The following is a 21,666-nucleotide window of genomic DNA, read 5'->3' on the forward strand; positions in this document are numbered from 1 at the left end:
AAGGGCTGTGGCAAGCTCTGGTTTTCGAGTCAGCAAGGCCTGAGTTTGAATTCTGAGTTCCTCCCCTTCCTAAGCTGTGTGACCTCCCGGGCAAGTGAATCCACCTCTCTGAGCCTCAGTTTGCTCATCTGTAACACGAGGAGGGTGGCGGTAGGCCCAGGTGTCTTTATAAAGGCACACCGAGATAAAGCCAGTCAAGAGCTTAGCTCGGTGCCTGGCCCCATGTGGGCCCAAGAGAAATGGCAAAATGGGTTTTCTTATTGTAGCCGATCTCGAACTTTAAGGCAACCCGTGGGAATAATAATAACAGTGGCACATTTTACTGAGTACTTACTGGTGCCAGGCTCTTTCCTAAGTGCTTAGCACTCAGTATTATTTCATTGAATGTTCTTGGCAGCTCGAGGAGAGACTTACCATCTCCAGGTCACTGGCAAAGAAACGGAAGCCCAGAGAAGTTAAGTGATTTACTCAAGGTCACACAGCTAAAAAGTAGTGAGAGACTAGATCCACACTTCCCTCGTGTGTAAGATGGGAATAACAGTGCCTCTCAGAGCTGCTGTGCAAAGTTTGCCTTAACTGCTGGTGGCATCCACTTCCCATTCGTGGCAGGGAAATAAATTGATTTAAGCTTTATAATTCTGGGGGTGGTTACATAAATCTATACATGTGAAGAAATTGCGCGCGCACACACACACACACACACACACACACACAGGAACGAATATAGCAGGTGTTGAGATCTGAATCAGTTCTGTAGATTAATCGATGTAAACGTCCTGATTTTGAAACTGTACCACTGGAGAAAACTGAATATAGGGTACAGGAGACCTCTCTGTGAAATTTTTGCAACTTCTTGCGAGTGTACAATTATTCCAAAATAAAAGAGTTGTGCTTCTTTTTCATTAACTGATTTAGGTTTTCAATTGGAGGAAGAACGGATCAGCAGACTGTGGTATATCAACACGATGGAATATAAAGGAGCCTGCCTTATAAAGGAAGGAAATCCTGGCACCTGCTACAACGTGGATGAACTTTGAGGACGTTGTGTTCAATGAAATAAACCAGACACAAAACAACAAACACTGTCTGGTGTCCCTAGAGGCGTCCCGTCCACAGAGACAGAGAGCGGATGGTGGGAGCCAGGGGTGAGGCAGGGGGTGGGGAGTCCGTGTTTCATGGGGACAGAGTCTCAGTCTGGGGAGGTGAAAGTTCTGGAGACGGATGGTGGGCAGGGCCGCACCATTATATGGAAGTCCTTTATGCCACAGCTTAGCCATGCAAACCGTTTCAAAATGGTTCAGATGGTCAACTTTAGGTTGTGCATATTTCACCACAGTTTTATTTATTTATTTTTTAATTTTTTTTAATGTTTTTATTTATTTTTGAGACAGAGAGAGACAGAGCATGAACGGGGGAGGGGCAGAGAGAGAGGGAGACACAGAATCGGAAGCAGGCTCCAGGCTCGGAGCCATCAGCCCAGAGCCCGACGCGGGGCTCGAACCCACGAACTGTGAGATCACGACCTGAGCCGAAGTCGGACGCTTAACTGACTGAGCCACCCAGGCGCCCCACACCACAGTTTTAAAAAGCCAATGGTTTAGGTTTCTAAAGGGGGTTTTGTCTGATAAAACATCAATAAATAAGAGTTCAGGCAGAAGGTAGATAACATGAAAATCTTGAGGGTGGTCTGTGAAAGTCAGAAATTTGGGGACTACTGAGGTGCGTGCTCAGGGCCCAGCCCAGAGCCTAACGTGGCTGCTGTCACTGGTATACTCCTTGTTGTTATTATTATCCACAACTTGTCAGAGCTTCCATTTTCCACCCCCTGCCAGGTGCCCAGAGAGCTGCCTTCCAGATCCTCTGGGAAGACGGGAAAGATGCCAGGTTTGGAGATGAGATAAGTTCCCAGAGCCTGAATTAAAAGTGCTGCCCGAGTGGCTCTCTACTCCCCCAGAGCAGCTGGAATCCCACCGTCTAGCCATAGCCCTGGCCCCCAAATCCCCTCCCCAGGTGGGCCAGGAGAGCAAACATATACCAACCCCACCTCTCCCAGCCCAGCTGAATGCGGAGAGCCTGAGTCCCTGAAGGCGGGGGGGGGGGGGGGGGGGGGGGGGGGCGAGGTGCAGGGGGCGGGGTGCTGAGCACTCTGAGGCCCCTCCCTGTTCAAATCCAGGGCAGGGTACAACTGTCGGGATCTGGCCATCAGGGACCTCAGTGAAGGGTTTAGCAGCAGGAAGCAAGGTGGTGACAGGTGCCCACGTCCGGTCCAGCCTGGAGAGTTTGGGAAATCATCCTGCACAGAGCCGACTAGGAAAACAGCACAGCCAGATAAGTGTGTGATTTCTCTCTCTGCTAGGGAGAGAGATGGAGGCCAGCGTGTGCAAAGGGCCAGAGCCTGGGAGAAGGGGTGTATGAGTTCTGGGAGCTGCTTACAAATTAAGACAGTGGCTTAAAACAAGACACACATATTATGCTACAGTTCTAGAGATCAGGAGTTTGAAATGAGTCTTATAGGGCTAAAATCAAGGTGTCCACTGGGCTGGTTCCTCCTGGAGGCTCTAGAGGAGAATCCATTCCTTGCCTTTTCCAGCTTCTAGAAGCTTCCCACATTCTTTGGCTCAGGGGGGTGGGCATCCTCCATTTCAATGCATGCTGCTCCCTTTTGGATTCCATCATCACACCTCCCTCTCTCTGACTGTGACCCTCTTCCAAGGAGCCTGGGATGACACAGGGACCACCAGGACAATCCTGCAGAGTCTCTTTGCAGGTAACATTCCCAAGTTTCAGTACCAAGGATGTGGGTATTGGGGAGAAACGCTAATCTACTCACCACAGGGGGAAGGAGGAGGGTCTGGAGGTAGCGGCATTGGGGGCTGAGAAGAGGGGTGAAATGAATTCGGGCTAGCTGGATATGTGCACAGAATTGGGGATGAGAATGGGCACGGGGCTGGGGAGAGGACAGGGCGATGGGGTGTAGAGGGGTTTGGGAAGGGGCTGGAGACTGGGTTGGGGTTGGAGAAGAGGTCAGGGGTTTATGGCAGAATTGGAGATCGGGGTGCTGGGGATGGAAAGGGGCCAGTGTGGGCCTGTGGGTGGGGCTGGGACTCTGTCTCTGGTGGACAAGGGCATCCCTCCCACTCCCCTCACCCGGGCAAAGGTCTCACGTGCTCTTATTGGGGGGGAGGTCTCTTCCACTCTTCTTCTCCCTCCCTTCAACACCCTCCCCAGGTTTGAAGCTGGGGTCTGTCCTTGGCTTCTGTCAACTGCCAGTGCGCACCTGGTCCAGGTAACCGGTCACAAAGACCATCAGGCATCCCAGCCCCGCCATGCTGCTCAGTTGCAAGGCCACTGTTAACTCCTCTCACCCCCACCATGAGCCTCAGTAGGAAAGGGACGGATTTCTTCTTATCCGTGTTCTCATAAGCATCACACAACAGGTGCGCGTCACAGAAAACACAAGTCAGCAAAGAGAAAATTAAACCCCCTGATCATTTTACAGTCTGGACATCGTAAGTGCTGTAAATATTGAGATATTTTCAGCTTAAAAAATTGTTTATATATATTTTTTAACAAAGATTTGGGTATATGTATGTTTGTTACTGAATTTTTTCACTCTAAGTGTCATTAATACCCTTCCATAGTTCAAAGCATATAGAAAACCACATACGACATAAAACTTACCATCTTAGCCTCTATCTATCTATTTATAGAGAGTGGGGAAAGGACAGCGGGTGGAAGGGAGAGAGAATCCCAAGCAGGCTCCACACTATCAGGGCGGAGCCCGAGGTGGGGCTTGAACCCATGAACCGTGAGATCACGACCTGAGCTGAAATCAAGAGTCTGATGCTTAACTGACTGAGCCACCCAGGCGCCCCATCATCGTAACCATCTTTGAGTTCACAGCTCAGGGACATCAAGCATACTCACATTTTTGTGCAACCACCCCCACCATCTGTCTCCAGAACTTTCCATCTTCCCAAACAAGACTCTGTCCCTAAGAAATACTGACTCCCCACCCCCTCCCCCAGCCCCAGCACCCACCAGCGACTTTCTGTCTCTATGGATGTCACTCCTCTAGGGACATTCTATGAGTTCCAGTCTGAGTCTGAAGGCCAAAGAGCCAGAAACACCCATGTCCAAGGGCAGGAAAAGCATCTCTCTCAGGCATAGAGCAAAGTTCCCCTTCCTCCACTCTTTTCTTCTATTTGGGCCCTCTGTGGCTGGGATGATGTCCATCTGCACTGGTGAGGGCATCCTGTTCACAGAGTCCACTGATTCAAATGCTAATGTCTTTTAGAAACACTCTCACAGACACGCCCAGAAGAAATGTTTTACCAGTTACCTGGGCATCAGTCAAATTGATACATAAAATGAAGCATCACAATGGGTGCTTCACTATCATTTTCTTTTCTCTTTCTGTTATAAATAATGTTACAGTGAACGTCTCAGAAGGCTTAATCTTCAAGCAACAAATAATAATAAAGTCTAACGCTTCTCTATCCAATATGGTAGGCTCTGGTCACAAGGCTAAGCCCTTGAAATGGGGCTAAGTGCCATGTGTTAAAATAATAGTGTCTTGGATATTGGGTTAAATAAAGGATATTATTAGAAATCATGTCAGCTGTTCTGTTTTTCTTTCCCAAATGTGGCTACTAGAAAATTTTAAGTTCCTACAAACGTATGGCCAACTAACCTTTGACAAAGCAGGAAAGAATATCCAATGGAATAAAGACAGTCTCTTCAGCAAATGGTGCTGGGAAAACTGGACAGCGACATGCAGAAGAATGAACCTGGACCACTTTCTTACACCACACACAAAAATAAACTCAAAATGGATGAAAGACCTAAGCGTAAGACAGGAAGCCATCAAAATCCTCAAGGAGAAAGCAGGCAAAAACCTCTTTGACTTTGGCCACAGCAACTTCTTACTCAACACGTCTCCAGAGGCAAGGGAAACAAAAGCAAAAATGAACTATTGGGACCTCATCCAAATAAAAAGCTTCTGCACAGTGAAGGAAACAATCAGCAAAACTAAAAGGCAACCGACAGAATGGGAGAAGATATTTGCAGATGACATGTCGGATAAAGGGTTAGTATCCAAAATCTATAGAGAACTTATCAAACTCAACACCCAAATAACAAATAATCCAGTGAAGAAATGGGCAAAAGACATAAATAGACACTTCTCCAAAGAAGACATCCAGATGGCCAACCGACATACTAAAAAATGCTCAACATCACTCATCATCAGGGAAATACAAATCAAAACCACAATGAGATACCACCTCACACAGTCAGAATGGCTAAAATTAACAACTCAGGAAACAACAGATGTTGGCAAGGATGCAGAGAAAGACGAACCCTTTGCAATGCAAACTGGTGTAGCCACTCTGGAAAACAGGATGGAGGTTCCTCAAAAAATTAAAAATAGAACTACCTTGGGGCGCCTGGGTGGCTCAGTCAGTTAAGCATCTGACTTTGGCTCAGGTCATGATCTCGCAGTTCATGAGTTCAAGCCCTGCAGCAGGCTCTGTGCTGATAGCTCAGAGCCTGGAGCCTGCTTTGGATTCTGTCTTCCTCTCTGTCTGCCCTTCCCCTGCTCACACTCTGTCTCTCTCTCTCTCTCAAAAATAAGTAAATATTTTCAAAATTTTTGATTAAAAAAAATAGAACTACCCTAAGACCCAGCAATTGCACTACTAGGTATTTATCCAAAGGATAAAAAAAATGCTGATTTGAAGGGGCACATGCACCCCAATGTTTATAGCAGTGTTCTTGACAATAGCCAAAGTATGGAAAGAGCCCAAATGTCCATTGACTGATGAATGGATAAAAAGGATGTAGTATATGTATATACAATGGAATATTACTCAGCAATCAAAAAGAATGAAGTCTTGGGGCACCTGGGTGGCTCAGTCATTGAGCGTCCAACTTCAGCTCAGGTCATGATCTCACGGTTCGTGAGTTTGAGCCCACATCATGCTCTGCACTGACAGCTCAGAGCCTGGAGCCTGCTTTAGATTCTGTGTCTCCCTTTCTCTCTCTGTCCTTCCCCCACTCACATTCTGTCTCTCTCTCTCTCTCAAAAAAAAAATGAATAAACATTTTAAAAAATTAATGATGTCTTGCCATTGGCAACAATGTGGATGGAACTAGAGTGTATTATGCTAAGTGAAATAAGTCAGAGAAAGACAAACATCATATGATTTCACTCATATGTGGAATTTAAGAAACCAAACAGATGAACAAAGGGGAAGTGAAGGAAAAATAAGATAAAAACAGAGAGGGAGGCAAAGCATATGAGACTCTTAAATACAGAGAACAAACTGAGGGTTGCTGGATGGGAGGGGAGGGGGGGATGGGCTAAATGGGTGATGGGTATTAAGGAAGGCACTTGTTGGGATGAGCACTGGGTGTTATACGTTAAGTGATGAATCACTAAATTCTATTGCTGAAATCATTATTACACTATATGTTAACTAACCTGGATTTAAAATAAATAAAAAATATAATGAAAAAAAACTGTAAGTCCCATATGTGGCTCATATAAGATTTCCACTGGATGGGACTGGGCTAATGATGTTGTCAGGAAGTACCAAGCACTGTGCTACCATTATCTCCTTTCATTGCCCCAGATACCGCAGAGTCCCCAGGATATGGAAGTAAAACTGTTTCTGTAGCTTAGTCGCTAAGACACCACCCCCCACCTCGCCTCATGGGATGATCTTATGGAGGAGAAAACAGAGGCTCTCAGAAGTTCAAGTGATCTCTCCCAGAGTCACACACAATGAGGGGACACTGTTTCTCAAAGGGTGGGGACCTCTTTATGGTCTTAAATAGCGTTGGATCCTATTGTGAGAAAGTCAGTCTCTTGATTTCTCTTCCCGGTTGTTTTTGGTCAATGAGAAAGCCTCCGTTGGGTGTTCCGGTACCTTCAGAGCCTATCAATTCCTGGTCTCCCCTTCTGGGCTAGAATTTCACCTTTTGGCTTCTCTGTATTGATTTTTAGACAGCTTTATTGAGGTGTAATTGACATAGAATAAACTTCGTATGTTTAAAGTATTCTCATTCAATACATCTGGACATATGCACACACCTTTGAAACCACCACCAAAATCCAGATAATAAACAGACCTATATTGTTGCTTTCTATTTATCTTTGTATTTATCTTGCCTTCTATTTACTGCTTTCTAGTTGATCTACTTTTCTAGCTCTCCATTTAGGGCAGCACTGTAGAATTGCCTTTGGGAATAAATGTGTGTATTAACACTTGAAAAATGAGTTCATTTGAAAACAACGTTTAAGTAAGTAATGGCTGCAGATACAGTTGGACAAAGTTTAAAATGTGAAAACTCCCAGGGTTGTAAAGGATGTGATTGAACAATTGGTGAAATTTGAATATTGACCGTATATTGAAATAGTATTGTATGACAATACGATTTTTGAATTTGATACGTGAGTTGCAGTTATGTATGAGAGTGTCCTAGTTGTTAGGAGACACATCCTTCAATATTTAAGGGTGAAGGGACATGATGTCCACAACTTGCCCTGAAATAGCAAAAATGGGGGGAGAGATGAGAGAAGGAAGGGGGGAGGGAGAGAATATGGCAAAATGCAAGTGATTGGGGAATTCGGGTGAAAGGTACATGGTTCAATGTATTCTTGCAATTTTTCTGTTGCAACAGAAATATTTCAAAAGAAAAAGAAAAAAAAATATGTTGGCTCATCAAAAGTATTGATGAGGATGGGGAGAGCATCCTCTTATCCCTGACTGGTGGAAATATGAGATGGTCAACCACTTTGGAAAACGATATGACATTGCCTAGTGTGTTATTGAGCAGACCAGGCCAATTGCTAGAATAAGACAATACATCAAATCTCAATGTCTTAAGACATAAAGTGCGTTGTGTGCCTCTGCCCTGGAAGGCTGTCTGTCTGTCCGTCTGCCGGTCTGTCAAGTGGCCCAGGCTCTTTCCATCTTGTGACGTTCCATCCCCACACCATGTGACTTCCATCCCCAGCATGAAGTTGTCAGGGTGCCCCCCCCCACCCCCACCCCCGCCAAGTAGGAAAAAGAGAGCCTATGGAAGACACGTTGGATTCTTAACCGCCTCAGCCCAGGAGGATTCCCCTCCCTTTAGCATACTTCCTATTGGTCACAATGAGTCCACGTGACCTCAACCAGCCGCAAGGGGAGCTGGGAAATGTAGTTTCTGGCAGAGCAGTGGCTCCTCTGTGAAAACTCTACCCTGTGGAAAGGGAGCCTGAATCTTTGTCACGGAGCAGGCTGCCTCTGCCACATCCAGCAAAGCTGCAAACGAACATACCCTGTGACTGGGAACGTCCCTCCTGGGTTCACATTCCTCGGAGAAACTCTCGCACATGGACTCAGGACTCGTGCACAAGATTATTCAGAGCTGCTTGAAACCCTGGAAGTCTGAATACTCACGAAAGGCAGACTCGATAAATGAACGATGGCATTTTCATTCAGTGGAATACACATAAGTGAACAGCAGGGACATGCATCCACATGAGTGACTCCCAACAAGATAATGCTAGACCAAAAAAAAAAATGTCACAAGGCAGTACATCTATTCATAGAATGGCAAAAATCAGGCTACATTAAATAAATGATATTTGGGGTGGGGCTGCTAGCCTCACACACGTGTGTGGATGTATCTGTTGTTAAAATATTGCAGTATTGGTTGGTACCTAGCTGCTGCTTCAAGGCTCCCTCACTCCGGTGGATCCCTGACCACCCTGACTTTGTCCCTATGACCCTATAGACTTCTTCACGACCCAGCAGCTAATGGGTTAAGATCCATAACTATTTTTAATATTGCCTTGGGTTTAGGGAGACAGGCATATATGATTTTTTTAAATGTCTTAAAAAAAAAAAAAAAAGCAAAGGGATCGTGAATACCAAATCCAGAAGGGTGGTCATCTCAGTGGGAGGATCAGGGGAGACTATGTATCCACTAAGGGCCCCACACGGGTTTTCACTGGGGTCAGTGTGTCTCCTTCCTGTTTACATCCCAATACTCCAGGACAACAAAGGGAAGATATCATTAAGCCCCATTAGAAGCCATCCTCACAGCCATGTGAACTGTTCCTGCTTCCGACACATCCCCAAGTGGCCTCAAGGCTTCAAGAAATCCATCACCACTGCCTTCTAATGTGGCTTAACTCCATTACTTATTTGCAGAAGCATTGTCAGATAAAATACAGGACACCCAGTTACATCTGAATTTCAGATAAGACAAACCATGAATAATTTTTAGCACAAGTGTGTCCTCAATATTGCGTGGGATGGACTGAAACTGCTGAAAAAGTATTCCTCGTGCATCTGAAATTCAAATTTAAATGGGCCTCCTGTATTTTTATTTGCTCAATCTGACAACCCCATTTTGGAAGCTTTTCCTTCACCAGACCCCTCACCTTTTTCCTCCCTCCCATAAGAGAGTTTCACAAAATGTACCGTTCACCGCCTCCACTTCTGAGATCCAATAACCCTCGATGGTTATTCTGAGGCTCACCTTTTGCTTTTTCTCCTGGTATTCACCTGTAGGGGAATACTGACACTTTGGGAGACATATTGCCAACTGGGATTTCTGCCAGATTTTAAGGTTCAGAGGATTTAGGCTTGCAAGTTTAGCCCTGAAATTCAACGTTTCTCTCCAATATCACAGCCAAGATCACTGTGGTCCAAAGGGAGAGACTCTGCCTGTTCCTTCTCTTTCAAAGGGAGGGAGGAGAACACCCCCTCTCAAAGTCTAAGTTATGGATCAGATTATACCGATTATATATAAAAAAAAAAAAAGTATGTTGAAGTCGCAACTCCCCAGGACCTTGGAATGTGACCTTATTTGGAGACGAGGTCTTTACAGAGGTGATGAGGTTAAGACGAAGTCATCAGGACGGGCCATAATCCATATGGCATCCTTAGAAAAAGAGGAAATTTGGACAGAAACCCACAGAAAGGGAGGAGACCATGAAAGGACACAGGGAGCATGTCATGTGGGGACAGGATGGGTCTACAAGCCAAGCAAGACCATCGATGGCCAAAAAACCCCACCAGAAGCTGGGACAAGCAAGGAAGAATGCGCCCCTACAGGTTCCAGAGGGAGCACGGCCCTACTGACACTTTGATCCCAGACTTCCAGCCTCCAGAACCGTGAGACCATGCAGTTCTGTTGTGTAAACCCCCCGGTCTGTGGTGCTCTGGCAGCTCCAGGAAACTCATGAAGATTTTGGGTTTCCATCTCGAAACTGACTTGGTGGGTTGAGATAGTGCTGCCCGGAGCGCAGAGCAGGACAAAATGTTCCCGGTAGGGTGGCCAACCCAGCCTCAACTGATCGGGGCTTTCCCACTTTTGACAGCGAAGATCCCCTGTGTTGAGAAAAGCCCCAGGAAAGCGGGGAGGTTGCTCGTCCTGGTGCCCCAAATGGTTTGCCTCAAAAAGGCTAAAATTAGAATTCCTCCATGATGCAGGGCAACTTCACTCCTACTTATCCAAAAGAACTGAAAGCAGGGTCTCAAAGACATTTGCACACCCGTGTTCACAGCAACATGATTCACAATAACCCAAAAGATGCAGCAGTCCCAGTGTCCATCAACAGATGAAGAAACGAAATGTGGTGGGAATGGTTACACAATGATGTCAGTGTACTTAATGCCATAGACTGTACACTTAAAAACGGATAAAATGAGGGGCACCTGGGTGGCTCAGCCGGTTAAGCATCCAACTTCCGCTCAGGTCATGGTCTCACTGCTCGTGAGTTCAAGCCCCAGGTTGGGCTTTACGCTGACAGCTCACAGCTCGCAGCCTAGAGCTTGCTTCAGATTCTGTATCTGTCTCTGTCTCTCTGCCCCTCCCCTGCTCACGCTCTCTCTCTCTCTCTAATATAAAAAAAATAATAAACATTAAAATTTTTTAAATGGTTAAAATGGTAACTTTCATGTTATATATATTTTACTGCAATTTAAAAAAAGAGGAAGTGCGGACTTCAAGCTGTATTACAAAGCTATGATCATCAAGACAGTATGGTACTGGCACAAGAACAGACACTCAGATCAATGGAACAGAATAGAGAACCCAGAAATGGACCCACAAACGTATGGCCAACTAACCTTTGACAAAGCAGGAAAGAATATCCAATGGAATAAAGACAGTCTCTTCAGTAAATGGTGCTGGGAAAACTGGACAGCGACATGCAGAAGAACGAACCTGGACCACTTTCTTACACCACACACAAAAATAAACTCAACATGGATGAAAGACCTAAGCGTAAGACAGGAAGCCATCAAAATCCTCAAGGAGAAAGCAGGCAAAAATCTCTCTGACTTTGGCCGCAGCAGCTTCTTACTCAACACGTCTCCAGAGGCAAGGGAAACCAAAGCAAAAATGAACTACTATTATAAAAAGCTTCTGCACAGCGAAGGAAACAATTGGCAAAACTAAAAGGCAACTGGTGGAATGGGAGAAGATATTTGCAAATGACATATCAGATCAAGGGTTAGTATCCAAAATCTATAAAGAACTTATCAAACTCACCTAAAAAACAACCAATCCAGTGAAGAAATGGCCAAGAGACATGAATAGACACTTTTCCAAAGACATCCAGATGACTGACAGACACATGAAAAAATGCTCAACATCACTCATCATCAGGGAAACACAAATCAAAACCACCATGAGATACCACCTCACACCTGTCAGAATGGCTAACACTAACAACTCAGGCAACAACAGATGTTGGTGAGGATGAGGAGAAAGAGGATCTCTTTTGCACTGCTGGTGGGAATGCAAGCTGGTGCAGTCACTCTGGAAAACAGTGTGGAGGTCCCTCAAAAAACTGAAGATAGAACTACCCTATGACCCAGCAATTGCACTACCAGGTATTTATCCACGGGATACAGGTGGGCTGTTTCAAAGGGGCACATGCACCCCAGTGTTTATAGCAGCACTATCAACAATAGCCAAAGTATGGAAAGAGCCCCAATGTCCATCGATGGATGGATGGATGGATAAAGAAGATGTGGGGTGTGTGTGTGTGTGTGTGTGTGTGTGTGTGCAATGGAGTATTACTCAGCAATCAAAAAGAATAAAATCTTTCCATTTGCAACTATGTGGATGGAACTAGAGGGTATTATGCTAAGCAAAATTAGTCAGAGAAAGACAAATATCATAGGACTTCACTCACGAGGACTTTAAGATACAAAACAGATGAACATAGGGAAAGGGAAGCAAAAATAATATAAAAACAGGGAGGAGGACAAAACATAAGAGACTCTTAAATATGGAGAACAAACAGAGGGTTACTGGAGGGGTTGTGGGAGGGGGGATGGGCTCAACGGGTAAGGGGCATTAAGGAATCTACTCCTGAAATCACTGTTGCACTGTATGCTAACTAACTTGGATGTAAATTAAAAAATAAATTAAATAAATAAATAAACAAATAAATAAAATACTATGGAAGAGTAACAATGTCATAAACAAAATCAAAACTACTCTAATGAAAAAATAAGATTAAAAACATTTTTTTACATTTATTTATTTTTGAGAGACAGAGTGAGACAGAGCCCAAGAGGGGGAGGGGCAGAGAGAGAAGGAGACACAGAATCTGAAGCAGGTTCCAGGTTCTGAGCAAGTGTTCAGCACAGAGCCCTATGCACGGCTCGAACCCACAAACCATGAGATCATGACCTGAGCCGAAGTCAGTCACTTAACCAACTGAGCCACCCAGGTGCCCCCCCAAAATAAGATTTAAAACAGTATAATTCTATTTATTTTTTGAAATTTTAACAATGGCTATTTTAGGTGAGTGAATAAAGTTCTTTGTTCTCTGCTTAAAAAAATAATAATAAAAATTTAAAAAGAGGAAGTGATAAACTGTGTCAAAAGCTGCTACTAGGACAAACAACACAAGGAAATGATGATTGACCATTGAATTTGTTGTAACTTTAGGTCATTGATTTCTTATTTTTAAAAATTTCTTCTTTTTTAAATGTTCTTAATACTTACTTTTGAGAGAACGAGAGACAGAGACAAAGTGTGAGCAGGAGAGGGGCAGAGAGAGAGGGAGACACAGAATCCAAAGCAGACTCCAGGCTCTGAGCTGTCAGCAGAGAGCCTGACATGGGCTCGAACTCATGAACCATGAGATCATGACCTGAGCCGAAGTCGGATGCTTAACCGACTGAGCCACTAAGTCACCCCAATCTTTCTTCTTTTTTAATATAGGCATATACAGCTATAAATCTTTCTCTAAGCCCTGCTTTAGTTGCACCCCAATACATTTTGATGATATGTCTTCATTTCCATTCATCTCAAAGCATTTTCTATTTTCCCTTGTGTGACCTTTGAATTTAGCTATTGAAACTGGTCTTTGAATGTGGCCATCTAGAAGCCACTAATGACCTTGACTGACAGCTGGTGTCTCAGTGGAGTCATGAGGGGGAAGCCCAATTAGAGTGGGCTCAAGAGACAATGAAAAGAGGAGTAGAAACCAAGAGGAGATCCAACTCTTAAAAGTTGGTTTTTTTTTTTTTTTTCTGTAAAGGAGAATGAATAAATGGGTAATAACTGGAGGACAATGTGGGATCATGCATCTACCTTTTTTAAAGATGGGAGCTATTAGTACATGTTTATAAGCTAATGGGTATAATCAAGAAAAGAAGCAACATCTGATGTAGTAAAAGGAAGTAGACACTTAAGAAGAGTGATGACCTTGGGTGGAATGGAATCCAGTATATAGGTAGGGAGAGTTGGCCTTGGCCGGGAGCCTGGGAGTCATGATAACAAGAAAGAAGGCAATGTTGGCAGCCTATGTGCTGTGGAAGTCCCCTTCTGTGGCTTTGTTTTTGCAGAAGATAGGAGGCAACGTCAAGAACTGAGATTCAGGAGGAAGAGGAAGACTTGAGGGGAGAAGGAAAGGTGAGATGTTACCATATGAGAGAGTGGATAAGTGAATGGACCAGGACACATAGGACTGCTGGGCAGGAAATTGGTGGTCAAAAATCTCAAGGGAGACCAGTTGGCATGGCTGTGTATGAGGCTTCCCAGGTGCAGGTGAGGAGTATACACAGGGCTGGCTTTAATCAGGCCAAGTCTGACCACGTAAATGTGATGAAGGAAGAGGCAGACGAGGGAGTTGAGGACATATGTCAAGGAGCGATTGTAACAGAAGACCATGGCTCTAAACCGAGTGAGGGGACAGGGGAAAGGGAGGGAAGGATCCACGGATTATAGATTCTGGCATAGTTAAAGGATTGTTTGGATAGGAATACCAAATGCAGTGAGCTATCATTGGACCAATGATTGGGGAATGAAAGAATCCAGTCACCAAAGACTATATATTATGTGATTCCACATATATGAAATTCTAGTTAAGGTAAATCTAACCTGGAGTGATGGAAAATTGGGCCAATGATCGGGGATAAGATGGAAGGGGTGGGGTTGATTACAAAGGGACCCAGGGGATCTTTTGGAGGTCATGGAGATGTTCTCTGTGTTGACTGTAGTAGTCATTACACGGCTTTATCAAAACTCATCAAACTGTACACTTAAAATGGGTATATTTTATTATACAAATATACTTCAATAGAGTTGACTTTAAAACGAGATGGACAGGGAAGGAGAGGGGAGAAAAACAGAAGTGTACAGGGCTGTGGTCTTTGGACCCTTCGATATTACATCAAGGGGATAAACATGGTGGTATCTTGGACAGTCCAGGCTATACTGAGTGAGAAGGGGCATGAAGGAACTTTCTAGATCTTGAACATGGTATGGTGACACAGGTGTAGACCATGTGAAAAACAATTCATTGACCTATACAGTTAAGATGTATGCACTTTACTGAGTGTATCTTAAACTCCAGTAATTTTTTAAAGTTACACCATGGAAGTCTTTTCATGTCAACAAAATGAATGCACAATATCATTTTTATGACTGACACCCCATTTAAATGACCCCCGCTCCACTAAAATGGCCCCCCGAAGCATCTGACGCTTCTGAAACTGATGCCAGATCTCAACGGCCTATGCCCCTGCCAGACTTGCCCTACTTGATCCATTATCTTCCGTGCACCTGTGGCTGCCTCCCCACACGCGGGTCCCCTCCTACTTCTCTGACTGGCCGGCCCTCCTTCCTCTTCTCTCACTTCAACCCATTCTTGGGACGGGGTGGGGGGGGGGAAGATCTCACCTTCTCCATACTCCCTGGGTGCCAGAATTACAGAATCATCAGCTTCCTGGAAATCTCCAATTGGATATTTATGGGCTGCACAAACTTACCAGGTCGTAACCCAATGGCTCTCAAGTGGGGACACTGAGTAATGTCTAGAGACATTCTTGGCTGACATATTGGGGAACACTACCGGCGTCTAGGGAATAGAGGCTAGGGATGCTACTGAGCTACTATGCTACAATGCACAGGATGACCCCATACCACACAGAACCTAAATGTCAAGAGTGCTATAGTGGAGAAACCCTGCCCTAAACTAGCTCATTATCTTCCCCCCAAACCTATGTCTCTGTAAAAGGCACTTTCATGCACCCAATGGCTCTAGCCAGAAACATGTGAACCTTATTTACCCATAAAAATGAATTCAGTCATTCATATTCAATCCATTCCTGAATTAGTTAGGTAATAACTAGCTGCTGCAATGAACAAACCTTAGAATGTCTAATGACTGAAATATGATGCAACCTTGTTGCTCACTCATCCAAATCCAAAAGGAGTGTTCCTAATTGACAGGTGGCTCCCTTCCCGGGGCTTCTTCTATGGTTCCACCCTCTTTATCAGGCCACTTCATTTCTTTGCAAGAGCCTGTGGGAGGAGATTAAGAGTGGAGAAGTCACAGTTGCTTCCAAGGCGCCCTGGCATAGAAGTGTCACACATCGTTTCCTTGCAGGGTCCATTAATGAAAACTCATCAAATGGCTCATCAGATGCAAGGAATGCTGGGAGATGTAGTCTCAGGGTGGAAGGATATGGTGACCACCCTCCAAGATGGCCTTCAATGATGCTCACCTCTTGATATTATCCCCTTGCAGAGTCCCCTGCCCCACATGGAATCATGTGTGACCATTAGAATACCTTGAAAGTGACAATGTGTGCCTGGCAAAGCTAGGTTGCATAAGACATTATAGCTTCCGCTTTGCCCTCTTGGATCATTTGCTCTAGGGGGAGGCCAGTCACCATATTGTAAGGACATTCAACTAATCAAAAAGTCCATGTGTATCTACACATCCAGTTTGTCCAGCATCCAACTTGTGAATGAGTTATGTGAGTGAGGAATCTTAGAAGGGGATCCTTCAACTCTGGTTAAGCCTTTGGATAGGACTACAGCTCTGGTTGACATTTTGAGGCCACCATTATGAAAGACCCCGAGTGACAACACTCAGCCAAGTTGCCCCTAGATTCCTGACCCACAGAAATTATGTGAGATAATGTTTATTGTTATTGATAATGTTTTTTTAAGATCTTATTTTAAGTAATCTCTACACCCAATATGGGGCTCAAACTCACAACCCCAAGATCAAGAGTCTCATGCTCTACTGACAGAACCAACCAGACGCCCCAAGTTATGGATAATGTTTAAAGCTATTGTTATTGTTTTCAGCTACTAAATTCTGGGTTAATTTGTTATGCAGCAATAGATAACTGTTACAAAGGAGAAGCATGACTTTTAGAAGACAATTTATTCTGCAACCTGCAAGCTCTGTCTGTTCTACCTCCTCCTACAAACACTTCATAAGTCCGTCTCCTCCTCTAGATTCTACTCACACAAGCTGCCACATTTCTCTTCTGAATGGCTACACCTATCCCCTCACAGGTCTCCCTTTGTAGAAGACGTTCGTCATGTCTTTTCATCTTATTGGTTTGTTTGCTTGTTTGTTTTGCTTTCCAACATCCAAGCATTTCTTTTGGGAGTGGGAACTTCGTGCTCATCCAGAGGTGGCTGTGACCTCCTCGGCCAATTGTCCCTAACGCTCGATCTCCGGATCCTTCTGTCTATTTTTTCCAAGTGGATATTCCAGACTGTCACCCATGCTGGAAAACCTCCAGTAATCTACAAGATTCTCTTTGTGCTTAAGACAATTTCTGTTGCTTTCAACCAGCAATGCTGACTGGCACATCCGTCTGGACCATTGCCTCATACAGTCCATTCTCCAGCCATTAGCCATTCCTTCATTGATTCAATAAATGTGTGCTGAGTATCTACCATGTGCCAAATACTGTTCTGGGTGATGAAAGTATAGCAGTGAAAAAAAAAAAAAATAGAGAAAACCCCTTGCTCCGGAGGGCTTACATTGTACCAGGGGAGACAGACAGTAAACAAAATAAGCAATAAATGTATCACATGGGAGCATTTTCAAGCTTCTGTGTGCATATGGATCACCCGGGGATCTTGTGAAAATGCAAGTTCCTGTTCAGTAGGTTTGGGATGGACCCTAAGAGTCTGCATTTTATTTAAGGTTTGGTTTTTAAGTAATCCCTACACTTAACATGAGGCTCGAACTCGCAACCCCAAGACCGAGAATTGCATGCTCTACCGACTGAGCCAGCCGGGCGCCCCTAGGAGTCTGCATTTTGAGCAAGATTCCAGATGATGCCGACACTGTTGGTCCATAAAGCATACTCTGAGTAGGGAGGTGCTATGCTCATAAGTTACCCATCAAGAAAAAAAAAAAAAAAGCCGGGGGTGGGGGTGCCCGGGGTGGCTCAGTTGGTTAAGCCTCTGACTCTTGATTTTGGCTCAGGTCGTCGTCTCACTGTCGGGAGATTGATCCCTGCATTGGGCTCCTGTGCTGATGGCACGGAGCCTGCGTGGGATTCTCCCTCTCTCTGCCCCTCCCCTGCTCATGCTCTCTCTCCCTCTCAAAATAAATAAATACACATTAAAAAAGAAAACCAAAATAAAAACTAAAACGATTCCTCCAGCCACTGAAGGGAACAGAATTTACAAGGGAGCAGGAGTGGGGGCTGGGATACATAGGACGAGGTAACGTCTACAACTGTCTGGGTGAGAGGTGATGGCGGGTCCAACCAGGGGGGAGGTGCTGAGCTCTGGGCAGACGTGCAGGGTTGAGCCCGCTGGATTGGCCAACAGCTTCTGGGCCGTGAAGCGACAGAAATGAAGAACAGCTCCAAGCAGGGGCAGGTGGAAAGGGCAGTGCTTTGGGTGGGGGATAAGATCAGTAGTTCTTCTCAGACGTGTTCATTTCGGTGCCTAATCAGACATCCAAGGGGAGATGAGAGGGAGGGAGGTCTGGAGCTTGGGAGAGATACGTGGGTGGGAGAGAGAACCTAGGAAGCATCAGATACGCGGGTGTTTAAGGCCAAGAGCCCCAAGGGGCTTCCTGAGGGAGCGTGGATAAAGAAGGCGTCTCCCAGGCTGGAGTCTCTTTAAAAGATAAATCTGAGGGGCGCCCCGGTGGCTCAGTCCGGTTGAACGTCCGACTTCAGCTCAGGTCACGATCTCACGGTTTGTGAGTCTGAGCTCCACGTCGGGCTCCGTGCCCACAGCTCGGAGCCTGGAGCCTGCTTCGGATTCTGTGTCTCCCCCTCTCTCTGCCCCTCCCCTGCTCACACTCTGTCTCTCTTTCAAAAACAAATAAATAAACATTAAAAAAACATAAAAGACAAATCTGATAGGAGAAAAATGTATTTCATCGCAGTGAAGATATCCATCAGCAAGGAACAGGTTAAATATATATATAATGAATATATTAAATATTATATATAATATATGCTAATTATATAATCATTAATATATTAATTACAGTTGTATCATATATAATTTCACATTTCTATTGTATAATATATGCTTATAAAATAATTAATCTAATAATTAAAATTAAATATAATTGATTTATTAATTATATATGAATAATATATAGTAAATATATATACTCATATATATATATATATATTTAAATTTTTTTATGCTTACTTTAAGAGAGAGAAAGAGAGAGCATACAAGCAGGGGAGGGGCAGAGAGAAGGAGAGACAGAATCCCAAGCAGGCGCCACACCATCAGCCTGATGTGGGGCTCAAAGTCACCAACTGTGAAATCATGACCTGAGCTGAGATCAAGAGCTGGATGCTTAACCGACTGAGCCACCCTCATAGGAGCCAAGTGCCCCTATGCTGATATATTTATATGTGTGCATATATATACATACATATACACATATTTATATATATTATATATACATACGTATATGTGTATATATATATATGTATATATACATACATAATGGAATCCATGGAATGCTATGTAGCCAGAAAAAGTGGAGGGGGGGGTGGCGGCCCTCCTTCAAGACTGATTGACATGCGCAATGTGGATGGAACTGGAGGGTATTATGCTGAATGAGTTAAATCAGTCAGAGAAAGACAGATATCATATGTTTTCACTCCTATGTGGATCTTGAGAAACTTAACAGAAGACCATGGGGGAGGGGAGGGGGAAAAATAGTTACAAACAGAGAGGGAGGGAGGCAAACCATAAGAGACTCTTAAATACAGAGAACCGAGGGTTGATGGGGGGAGGGGGGAGGGGAAAGTGGGTGATGGGCACTGAGGAGGGCACTGTTGGATGAGCACTGGGTGCTGTAGGGAAGCGATGAACCACGGGAATCTACCCCCAAGAACCAAGAGCACACTTTACACACTGTATGTTAGCCAATTTGACAATAAATTATATGAAAAAAAAAAAAAAAAAAGACTGACATGCGTCTTTTGCCTGTTTTTTTTCCTCTCAACCTCCATCCAGCTTCTTGGAATGGAAATGTGCCAGCTGAAGCCCCAATTTCGATTTCAAAACAGGGAAAGCCCCGCCCTAGAAATGGCTGAGGAGCAGGCTTCTGGAGACGCCATGGTACAAGAGCCACCCTGCCCACCCTGAGTGCCAACCTCCAGACTATCACTTGGATGGAAAGACATTTCTATCTGGTCTAAGTCACTGGCACTCACAGTCATGCCTAACTAATAAACCCTGGATCAGAGGAGGCAATGTTGATAATTGTTGTAACTTAACATTTTATATGATTTAATCAGCCCCTTTCTGAACACTCATTTCCAATTCTTTGCTAGTGTAAGTGTTTTAGACTTGTCTCCGAAGACGGCCACCATCAATTCTTTCCATCCCATGCGTCCCTGCCACGTCCCACACCAAGAGTCATTTCCCCTTTCCTTCTCCTTGCATCTTGGTTTGGCCATGTGGCTTCCTCTGACTGACAGACGGTGGCAAAGGAGCTGCCATGTGATGTGTGGGCCAAGCTTTTAAGAAGACAGGTAGCTTCAGGGGCGCCCGGGAGGCTCAGGCGGTTAAGCATCTGACTCTGGATCTCAGCTCAGGTCATGATCTCCAGTTAGGGAAACTGAGCCGCGCGTCGGGCTCTGTGCTGACAATGTGGAGCCTGCTTGAGATTCTCTGTCTCCCTCTCCCTCTCCCTGCCCTTCCCCCAACCCTCTCAAAAATAAATAAATAAACTTTTTTTTTTTTTTTTTTTTTTTAAAGAAGAAGACAAGTAAATTCTGCTTCCTCTCTTGGGAGCCAGTTGTCAGGTGAGACCTAAAAACCACCATACTGTGAGGAAGCCCAAGCAGCCACATGGAGAGAAAGAGATGCCTCCCTGGCAGGGGTGAGGCTCCAGATGTGTGTCTGCAGGATGTTCACGGTGGATATTCCAGCCCCAGCAAACCCTGTGTACAGGACAATCAGAGGAGCCCAATCCAGATTCCCAAACTGTGAGAATAAGCCACGGCTGTTTGAAAGCCCTAGGTGTATGGGCTGATTTGTCACGCAGCACTAGCTAACTGAAACAACAGCCAGAACAGTTATAAACAGTTCGGCCATAAACAACCCTGGGCCAAATCTTGGTGCTCACCTTTGGTCATTTCCTACAAATGAGTAACTGGAAGTGGACTATGGGAGTCTGAAATAGGGTATCAACTTGCTTTCCAGAGAAGTGTAGCAATGTCTGTGTGTGAGCTGTTTATGGGGGTATCCATCTACCCACGGCCTCTTCAGCGCTGGGTTTTCCATTTCTTTTCTTAATTTTCAATTTCTATCCATTTCAATAGGCCTGTTTTGCATACATCAAAGAACAGGTAACAGTGTTTAGAGCTTCTCTTTGACCACAGAGTAATAACCTAAAACCAGTGGGACGGACTGATTTTATAGCCAAGTGTCAAAACATTCCTCCCTCCCTCCATCCCTCACTCCTTACCACCTACTTATATGGACTCATTCACTGAGAACATATTTCACAAGTTAGGAGGAATAAGTCACACAGTAACTGAGTGCCTACAATCTGCCAGAAACTGTTCAAAAGTTTGTTTTTGTTTTTTTTTTTTTTTTTCATTTCAGCATTTCGGGTCACTCTCCACTTTAATTTAAATCAGTGATTTTCAGGTGGCTCAGTCGGTCAAGCATCCAACTCTTGGTTTCTGCTCAGGTCATGATCTCATGATTCGTGAGTTAGAGCCCCACATCGGCTCCGCGATCAGAGTGTGAACCCTGCTTGGGATTCTCTCTCTCTCCCTCTCTCTGCTCCTCCCCCTCTCTCAAAATAAATAAAATTAAAAAAAAATTAAATCAGTGATTTTCAATGGCAAGCAATTCTTCCTTCCAGGAGGACACTTGGGAATGTCT

General features: G+C 44.6%; 1 protein-coding gene and 1 long non-coding RNA gene across 2 annotated transcripts in view; one reads left to right on the forward strand and one right to left on the reverse strand.

The window, feature by feature from the left end:
* ACER1 (alkaline ceramidase 1) overlaps positions 1-21,666 on the reverse strand; it is a 45,519-nt gene that overhangs the window by 21,080 nt on the left and 2,773 nt on the right. Inside the window, exon 2 of the mRNA XM_060629983.3 lies at positions 15,678-15,831. The gene's annotated coding sequence lies outside the window, so the exon portion shown is untranslated. The remainder of the gene's footprint in view (positions 1-15,677; positions 15,832-21,666) is intronic.
* Positions 18,084-20,062, forward strand: LOC144614185 (uncharacterized). The gene is made up of 2 exons (XR_013551801.2): positions 18,084-18,168; positions 19,783-20,062. It is a non-coding gene; the product is annotated as an uncharacterized LOC144614185 (long non-coding RNA).

This window comes from Panthera onca, chromosome A2, assembly GCF_046562875.1.
Source record: "Panthera onca isolate mPanOnc1 chromosome A2, mPanOnc1 haplotype 2, whole genome shotgun sequence".
NCBI classification, from domain to species: Eukaryota; Metazoa; Chordata; class Mammalia; order Carnivora; family Felidae; genus Panthera; species Panthera onca.